The sequence below is a fragment of the Procambarus clarkii genome, chromosome 86 (assembly GCF_040958095.1).
Source record: "Procambarus clarkii isolate CNS0578487 chromosome 86, FALCON_Pclarkii_2.0, whole genome shotgun sequence".
Lineage (NCBI taxonomy): Eukaryota > Metazoa > Arthropoda > Malacostraca > Decapoda > Cambaridae > Procambarus > Procambarus clarkii.
Window position 1 is genome coordinate 11,300,713 of NC_091235.1, and position 9,517 is coordinate 11,310,229.

Genomic DNA, 9,517 nt, shown 5'->3' on the forward strand with positions numbered 1-9,517 from the left:
AGAGAGAGAGAGAGAGAGAGAGAGAGAGAGAGAGAGAGAGAGAGAGAGAGAGAGAGAGAGAGAGAGACAGACAGACAGACAGACAGAGATCCAATATTCCATAAAACTATACAAATAACAATTAAACTTAAAGTTATGAATTCCATCCTTTAACAGTTACGAAAGTGCCTTGATTTTCCTTATATAGGCCAGCCTACCAGCATCTTACGTCTGGCAGGAGAATTCACGAATCACTTCGTCTTACGCAAAAAGAGTTTAATTCATGCCAAATTAGTTGTTATTTCAACAACTATTCACCTAACATGAATACAATTACTGTCGTGAACCCTGAGCCCCAGACTCACACGGAACACTACAACTACACAACTAATATCTCCCTTATCTCGTGAGCAGTGTACATTGCACAATCTGTTTTGCTACACCAGACCCTTTAAGGCACAGCGGTATGTTTACACTGGAACTCGATGAGAATTGTGCAGGTTATCTTGAGAAGATTTCCGGGCTTAGTGTCCCCGCGGCCCGGTCCTCGACCAGGCCTCCACCCCCAGGAAGCAGCCCGTGACAGCTGACTAACTCCCAGGTACCTATTTACTGCTAGATAACAGGGGCATCAGGGTGAAAGAAACTCTGCCCATTGTTTCTCGCCGGCGCCCGGGATCGAACCCGAGACCACAGGATCACGCGTACAGTGTTTTGTCCGCTCAGCGGAGTCGTTGGTATTTACATTTGCAGAGCGGGTATTTATAGAGCAGGTATTTACATTTGGTAAATATATCAACAAATACATCACAAGGAGGCCATATAAGGAAAGAATATCACATATAACTCCGACTTGCTGGTCCTTAATAACGATTTAATGATCTTGTTAACTCTCTATCTCGTTCCGTCCCACTTTCTCCCGTTCCTTTTGTGTCGTCGGTTATTCCTTCGTTCATCTTCCTGTCGCCCTTACGGCTGAATTCCTCATCGTTTTTGCTATTCACTCTTAAATTCTTCTGTGCATCTTCCCTCTTCCACTTCTGTCTCTCGCCTGACCCCTCACTTTACCCACCAGGTGTCTCCAGTTGTCATGGGTAACCCTCCTCGTCTCCCCTCACAGTGTGAATGCTCTACACAACAGCAGCAGCAGCAGCTTTCCGTCTTCTATTTTGGGTCTCGCCTGATCTCAAAGAATGTGACGCACTGGAGGGAATTCTCACACGGTACACGAAGCTGAGAATTCACTTTCTAAGTCAAAGGGAAATACAGGCTTTATGAACCCGTTTTCTACAAGTGAGCAAAAATAGAATGCTGTGATCTCCATATGGCATTTCAGGGTTAAATGTGGCATATTTGTTAAATATGTGGCATATTTGAGGCATATTTGTTGAATGTGGCATATTTGTTAAATATTTGTTAAATATGTGGCATATTTGTTAAATATGTGGCATATTTGTTAAATATGTGGCATATGTATCATTATCTTGTGCTCTTGTCTACTTCTCTTCTTGTATCGCCTTTTCTCCCACAGCGACTAACAATAGGCTTCGTAATTAGGCTTGGCGCCCGGGAAATGTAATCACACAAGGTTTACTGAGTAGGAAAACTCTCTAGTGACAACAGTAAGCCAAGAGTAATCTATATATATATATATATATATATATATATATATATATATATATATATATATATATATATATATATATATATATATATATATATATATATATAGATTACTCTTATATACTCAATAATTTTATGTAATACCAACATACTTTTCTAAATGCATTATAGTTTGGCCCTAATTAGGAGATTATGAACGACGGTTTATCTGACGATTGCTAAATCCATTTTGTTTAGGTCTATACAAAAGAAAATTCCCAATTACAGAGGATGATCTTGTCTCGAAGGTAATACATTGTCAATACAACAGGCGGGAAATCAGGATTCATGCCCAATTATCGAGATAAATTTTAAATACGCAAATATTTAAATATTACATTTTAATACAACACTAAGGTTTAGTTCAAAATAAAATTTGATAATTTTGAGGAGCGTTATATTATCTGTCAGCCCAAAGGTGATAGTTGTATCTTTATTAATAGATAATAGGTTGCTAGCGTTTGAATTATCGAATTGGGACCATTCTTATTAGAAGATGATATACTACTATTGTTCAAATTATCTAATTCGAATTATGGCATAATTCTCATAAGTAGGGGCATTCTCATAAGTAGATAATAGGATAATATCGTTGGACTTAATTATCCAATTGTCATAGTTTAATGTTACCTTTGCAACAACTCTGCTATAAAATAACATTGAGAGTCTGGCTGTATAATCTATTTGTAATTGCATACATGACTACAGTATTTTAGTATCTATACAACTTTTCCTCAACATTTATTATTTTGTGCAATGTCGAGCAGGACATAATGTGGGGAGAGAAGACTGAGGCTATACAGTGGGATCGAACCCACACCCCTTGGCCTCTCCAGGAACGCGCACTACCAACTGAACCATGATGAGCTCAAAATTATCCCATTGCGTATAAAGGATCTGCTTTGATTACAGAAAAAATAGAAACAAGACGTTAACAACATTACGGGTTATTCATACCCGTGCCACCTCTTGGGTGGCTTAATCTTTATCAATCATCATCGTTAACAACAGATCCATCAGTAACATCTATTACACATCTTCATACATATATCAAACAATAATTGAATAATAAAACTCCAATTCCATAGCGAATTATATGAGGTGGAAACAGAGAAATGCAAATCAATGCACATCATCCGTAAACTCTCCACAAACGCCAACTCCTATACGAACGGCAGTCTAATCCAGTGACCTTGAACATCAGCAGAGGGTGAACGAGCAAGTAAAGGACTGGGTTAAGTCGGAGGCCGTCTACATCAAAGCGACAGGTCTGCTTTGAAGCAAGTGGTCTCGGATTTCAGACTCCCCTACGACAGATGACCAAGGGAAGGTGGTCCAACGCTGCCCCATGGAACATTTAGGAGGATTTAATAACAGTCATTGCGATATGAGGGGAATATTTGTCCCCGTAATCGTGAAATGGAAATGTAGTAATCTCATATAATTAAGAGGGGAGAAAGAGGGTTAGAATTTAAATACGTTACAGACCACAATGAGAAGACTATACTCTATAGCCTACTGATCCATGATGTCAGGTCTCCATAGGAGGAAATCTATTATATCATCACATAAATGAAGGGCACTTTACACCTCTTGCGGGAAGGGGGAAGGAGAAACTTCATGCATAGAATAAGTCACAATAACGTCACTGATCACAAAAACCCAACACTACAACATATGAAATTCAATTCAAACTACGTTTTGTGTTTTTTCTCACGAGGAAACAACTTTGTTTTATGACCAAGGGCCGGAGACTCTTACAGGGTCTTTTAGGACGTCTCTGAAGATGATGTTATTCGTCTCATACTCAAATTTAATAACGAAAAGTTTTGGCAATTCAATCTGCTCATTAATTCGGCTGACACTAATTCTTCGGATATTTTTTTCGCGTATTTACATTTATAAGCCTGATGGTCTCCCGGAATGTACATGAAAGTGGTAGATCTCACCCATTGTTACGGCCAGCTTGGGCCAGTAACCGGGTTCTTTCTGTTAACGTGTCTTATGACCTCTTCTTCCTTATCCTACGCCAAGTCGATGGTAAGTTTTCAAGAACTGGCTGTAGCATATAGTAGTGCAAAAGAATAAAGGGGGGGGGATAAACAATATGCAATTACACCTTCACAAATATATTATCACCTTCACCAATATATATATTATATCTCTAAGAATTACTACGCATATTTACACTGTGTCGCTTTCACTCAGGACACTCAACAGATCTGCAGTGTTCATCAAATCCCGGCAAGTCCACTACGTCCAGGTACACGTCGTCTACACTTAATGGTAATCACCGGAGAGTTCACCTTCCTGAACATGGGCCAGTCCACACACCGTATCGCCACGATGTCCCAACACCCCACATCCGCTCTCCAGAAATGCTGGCAGAGGGGTTTCAGCAACACGCTGACAGGGGTCTCAAATAATCACGTACAGGGGTGGCTAACACCCTGACAGAAGTCTCTAGCCACTGACAGCACTTTTCAACAGATGCACTACTGTCGTCTTGTAACTCTCCTTTGTCGGAAAATCCGACACCATTTAATATCATACAGATAATAGCTGTGTTGTATAAGCAAGTTAACCCATAGAAAACGTAACTTGTAGTGGAATTACCGTCTATAGAAAACGGGATATCATCACCACATACTATTATAATTCACCACCTATTATGGTGGGAATTATTCTTAAATACATTAGTCTTTGGACTTTACCATCATAAAAACATCTTATATAAATTAACTTAATTATCAATATTAAAGTAGAGTAAATGTGACCCTTCTATCACTTTCTGACATGTGGACAATGTAAGCCAGGCGTCAGAGGGAGGAAGGAGGGCAGCCATTGTTTATACGAGACCAGAGGCTCACACGGGAGCAAATTCGGCTCCTGTTAAATTTACTTGGACGTAGTGTTATGGAAACTAAAAGTGTACCATTATCAACACGCTGTCTACAAATTCAAGTTAAGTGTCTATCCGAAACCCGTTTATCATTCATTTATGGCCATTAATGTCAGGATATAGGGTGATCCGGTTAGATCACGAAATCGCCTCAAACTAAAGGTAATTAAGCCAGGTCTTTATTGTTCCATGTACTGTATAGTGTTTTCTCTGATATACTTGTCATATATAGGATTCTGGCTTCACAGCTAGCGCACTTTTGACAGGTCAAGACGAGGAAGCAAGATTTGTGCACCAGTTACTGGGTGATATGGAAGCTACCTCAAAGAGGATAATTTGGTGTCTACACCCTAGTTATACCTGGTGGACTAACCTGCTGTACTATAAGATAAGGAACCTCTTCAATGTATGTAGTTAATTCTGCAGTTTGATTGGCTGCATATATATTAATTTAATAACCCCCCCTAATGTGTAGAGGATCGATTTGTGAGATTATGAGATTATTGCAGAAATACAGTCCACTTATCATTATACAAATTGCTATCGAAGTATATAAATTAACGTAAATATAAATTCATATAAATTAAATAAATATAAATCTCACAGGTCGGTTCCCACATCCTTTGCCAAATCCCAGGTACGTCGGTCCATACAACACTGCATAAATCCAGCAGCAAACACACTGCTACTACCGACGGCGGCCACTTTGTCCTCTCACCAAACAAAGTCAAGAGTTCTAGACTCCCCAAGGTGAACTGCCCTCCTCAGCGCAATCGCCTCCTTACGTCACTTTTACGAAATAAAACGTCATTAGCTAGACAGTATACTGGGTGACCTTAGGATAATACCCTTCCACCAGGGAATTGAAATTGTAATTGCTTTCACAACCCAGATGGCGTTGATATCGTTACGCCACCCCACCAGAGGTCATCATCATCGACCTCACCTTCTAACTGAGGTATGAAACAGGAGCCTTTCACCGACTCCATGCCACCGCCAACAGATGGCATTGTCTGCGTTGCACCCAATACCTGGGAGTTGGAGTGTGGATCCGTAGATGGCACAGTAATCGCCACTCCACACTCCAACGACGGTGTTGATACCGGAACACCCTTTGACATTTCAAGTACCCAGGACGAGATAATTAATTGTTAGTGTCTCTGGCAACCCATTCTCCCTTTGCAACACAAAGGTATCCAAGTACACGGAGGACCCCAACTAATCGTTGTACCCCCAAGAGCAGTGGAGTATAGAGACACACGACGTCCTTCTACAGTCCTGCCTCTTGTAGGCTCTCTCTTGTCACCACCGTAAGCTGTAGAGGCTTACAACACACTGCCTTGTGCTACTGCTTCCTGCACAATCAGCAGCTAGGCTTCCTCTTCTTTAAAATTCACAGATATCAAAATTGCACACCGAATATACTTCCTAAATCTATCTAAAGTGAACTAAAAATTCACTTTAGATAGTTATGCATTTTCCTTTGGCCGTCGAACATGTTTTTGAAGTGTGTCTATGACTCTTGAAAGCAGGAAGAGGGTGTTACACAGACAATATCGTAACACCCAACGAGGTCATGCTCAACCAACCTTGGGATGTCTGATCACGCTGTCTTCGTCACATCACAAAGGTAACATGCATATTTAGCTTCGTCTAAGAGGAAGCTAAATGTGCATGTTATAGATTTTTCAAAAGTAAAAAACAAAAATATGAACATACCTGATAGTCGGCGTGTCATTGTCCTTCGATGAGCTGTGAAATCACACTTACCTGTAATGGAACAGGGAACAATATATATAAACATGTCATACATTGCATTCTCGGTAATAATTATTTGTGCCGCAAACCCACAATTTCATTAAGCAACTCCAACATAGTCTAGCTAATAATTTGATATTGCACGAAAAACAAGGTTTTCAGCTTTTTCTTTTTCAATATTCTCCACAAAATAAAAACTAAAGAATATAATTGTATGTATCTCTCTTACCTTTTCCTGGTGGACGAGGCTACGTGCCATATCACTAATGGCGTCCTGCGTGATCCGTTCACACATTTAAGTGTTGAGACAATAACCGACCCGTTAGCAGTCTCCTCACTCCCACCCTACAAGACAAATATTATTTGTTGCACTAAATACATTCTTTATACAATAAAATGTACTGTAACGGTTAGATAAGTAGGCTTCTCTCCTCCCTCTTCCTATCTCCCCTCTCCCCCTTCTTTCTCTCCTCTCTTCTCCCTCCCTTCTTCCTTCTGTCTCCCTCCCACTTGACTGCTGGAGGCAGCTCTGTCACACCCACCTGGGTATTATAAACTCTAGTCGCAAGTTTTCCCCTATGCCTTGTGGGGGTACAACAGGGTAGGGGAGCCTTAGGGTTGTTGTTAAAGATTTGCTCCCTGGAACAAAAGTTCCAAGTAGCACGGGCTATGGTGAGTCCGTATTTTGGGGGTTTTCCACTGCTTTCAGAATATAGATCAGTACATCTAGGCCTTGTGGGAAGACTCTGGTTCAAATTGATTTTGTGCAGGCCTAGTTAGGGCTGAGTTTCTAAGGCTAGACGAGCCTTAGTGGGTGGAGCCTTAACTTCCTTGAAGCATGGGAGACACAAAGGTTTTAGTGTGAACTGGAGTAGTGCTGGAGGGGGTAGGTGCGGGTGGGGGGGATACTGATCAATCAGACCACATCATCGTCTATGCAGGAGCAGAGATAATTTGTCTGAGTTTTCTGTACAATTTGTATTCCATTACCTAATATATATATATATATATATATATATATATATATATATATATATATATATATATATAAATATATATATATACATATATATACATATATATATATATATATATATATATATATATATATATATATATATATATATATATATATATATATATATATATGTATATATATATATATATATACACACGCTCTCCGCGTATCTACGAGCGTATAATTTTCACGTAAATACATGGTAACATATACACACACACACACTTACCTGCACAAATATGCATACTAAACACACATCAGCACACATGGACGAATATATTCCCTTGGCATAAATGCATCGAACGTTGTTCCCAATGACAGTCACGTGTGAAATTCATGAGCCAATCAGGAGTGGGCAAACGTATAGAAAACAGCCTAGTGTGTACTATATTAGATATTTAATGTGCCAAATTCTGTTGTAGCATTCAATGAAACAATTAAATTTAAATATGTGGGTTACCATTATATAAATGTATGCATTGTATCAATTTACATCGTCAAAATGTAAAACGTCATGGAACAAAAAGGAGGCCTGGTCGAGGACCGGGCCGCGGGGACGCTGAACCTCGATATCATCTCAAGATGATTTGACCCTGATTTTCGCCCACTTACTGCCAATATTAGTCTTCGTTTATAAGATCAGCGAGTTAGCGAAAAATTAAATACTTGGAAATTAATGCGAGCGATCGTAAAAGTTGCTAAATTCTTGTCATCTGATAATGTATCGTCCGTTCTTAAAATAAATAAAAAGACGAAGGAACTAACATTCAGTCTGACCGTAACTGAACCGAACAGTTATCGTACATCATTTAATAATTACACAAATTAAGACACGTTGGGCTACTCCCGCGACGATCAACAAACTGCCAGTTTAGTGGATAAAATAACTGCATTTTAACCCTAATTCATCTAACGCTTCAAACAATAAAGGAATTTATGCTCAAGTTGCATGAAGAGGATGTAAAAGGGAATTACAAAAAAAAAATTCTTCTTCATTTCCCGAACCCGGGATCCGGGGCCCAGCTTAGCCTAGCTTGTCTTGACTCGCGTATATATAAGAAGTCTTCCATGCCTGTGTCTACCTGTTCCTACCCCTCTAACAATGCTATATTTTGCTCTAACTCCTTACACTCGCTACACAAACTCCACAAGAAATAGCAGGGACGTAGCAGCTACCTTGAACACGGGGAGGAGACTGCGTCAGGGTGAATATTTTCTGAGAATGGCAAGCACACGTCGATCCTTTGTTTACCCTCGTCAGCTGGGCCAGCGGGGCGCCAAGTCGACTAGTCAAATGAGCATCTATTATTCATTAAATATTTCCCGAGAGGAGTGAAAATGTTGTTTAAAATGTCATGGAGATACAATGTAAATAAGTGATATATGGCTAGATGAAGATTTGAGTTGCAAAATGATATAGAAGTTCCTTTATATAAACAACTTAACGACAATTTCATACTTAGATCCATAATAAGTTTACGTCATTGATTCAACATTATTGAATTCAATTAAAAAATTATTTAAAAAATGATAGATATATAAAATAGATGGTAACAAAAATTAAATAAAAAATTGGAACAGTTGAAAAATTTTCCTTCTAGTGATTACGTTAGCTGTTTATCACCAATATTTGGCAAATACTCGCAAATTTTTGGCCCATATATTAATTTAAGCTCCGTCCTTTGTAGCTTACTACTATAAGGAACATGTTATTAACTTTGGTGTAATTTTGGTAGCTAGAACCTATTTTATTTATATTAGGCACTTGATGACTGAGTATAATTAGCACACAAGATGGTTAACAATTGGAGAGGGTCGACTGATCTTAGCTCCTAATTAAATACACAGACGTACTTTGTTTCTCAGTGTATATACACTAAGAGAAGCAGAAAAACAATCGGTGTATATACACTAAGATAAACAGAAAACAATCTTGGTGTATATACGTTAAAGGAAGCAGAAAAAGCAGTGTATATATACACAATGAGAAACGGAGGACAATATGTATATATTGTGTGTGTATGTATATATATATATATATATATATATATATATATATATATATATATATATATATATATATATATATATATATATATATATACATACGTTTTTCGACGAAAATAATAAATACAGAATATGCGGTCATATTCAATGAAACATGTTTGAAAGAAAACCTGCTGCCAGTATACACCAAT

At 38.6% G+C, this 9,517-nt stretch overlaps 1 protein-coding gene across 1 annotated transcript in view; it reads right to left on the reverse strand.

Moving 5' to 3' along the window:
* The window catches only part of Orc1 (origin recognition complex subunit 1), a 404,967-nt gene extending 398,345 nt beyond the window's left edge, over nt 1-6,622 (reverse strand). The window contains exon 1 of the mRNA XM_045759325.2: nt 6,531-6,622. The gene's annotated coding sequence lies outside the window, so the exon portion shown is untranslated. The remainder of the gene's footprint in view (nt 1-6,530) is intronic.
* Between the last annotated feature and the right edge of the window lie 2,895 nt (nt 6,623-9,517).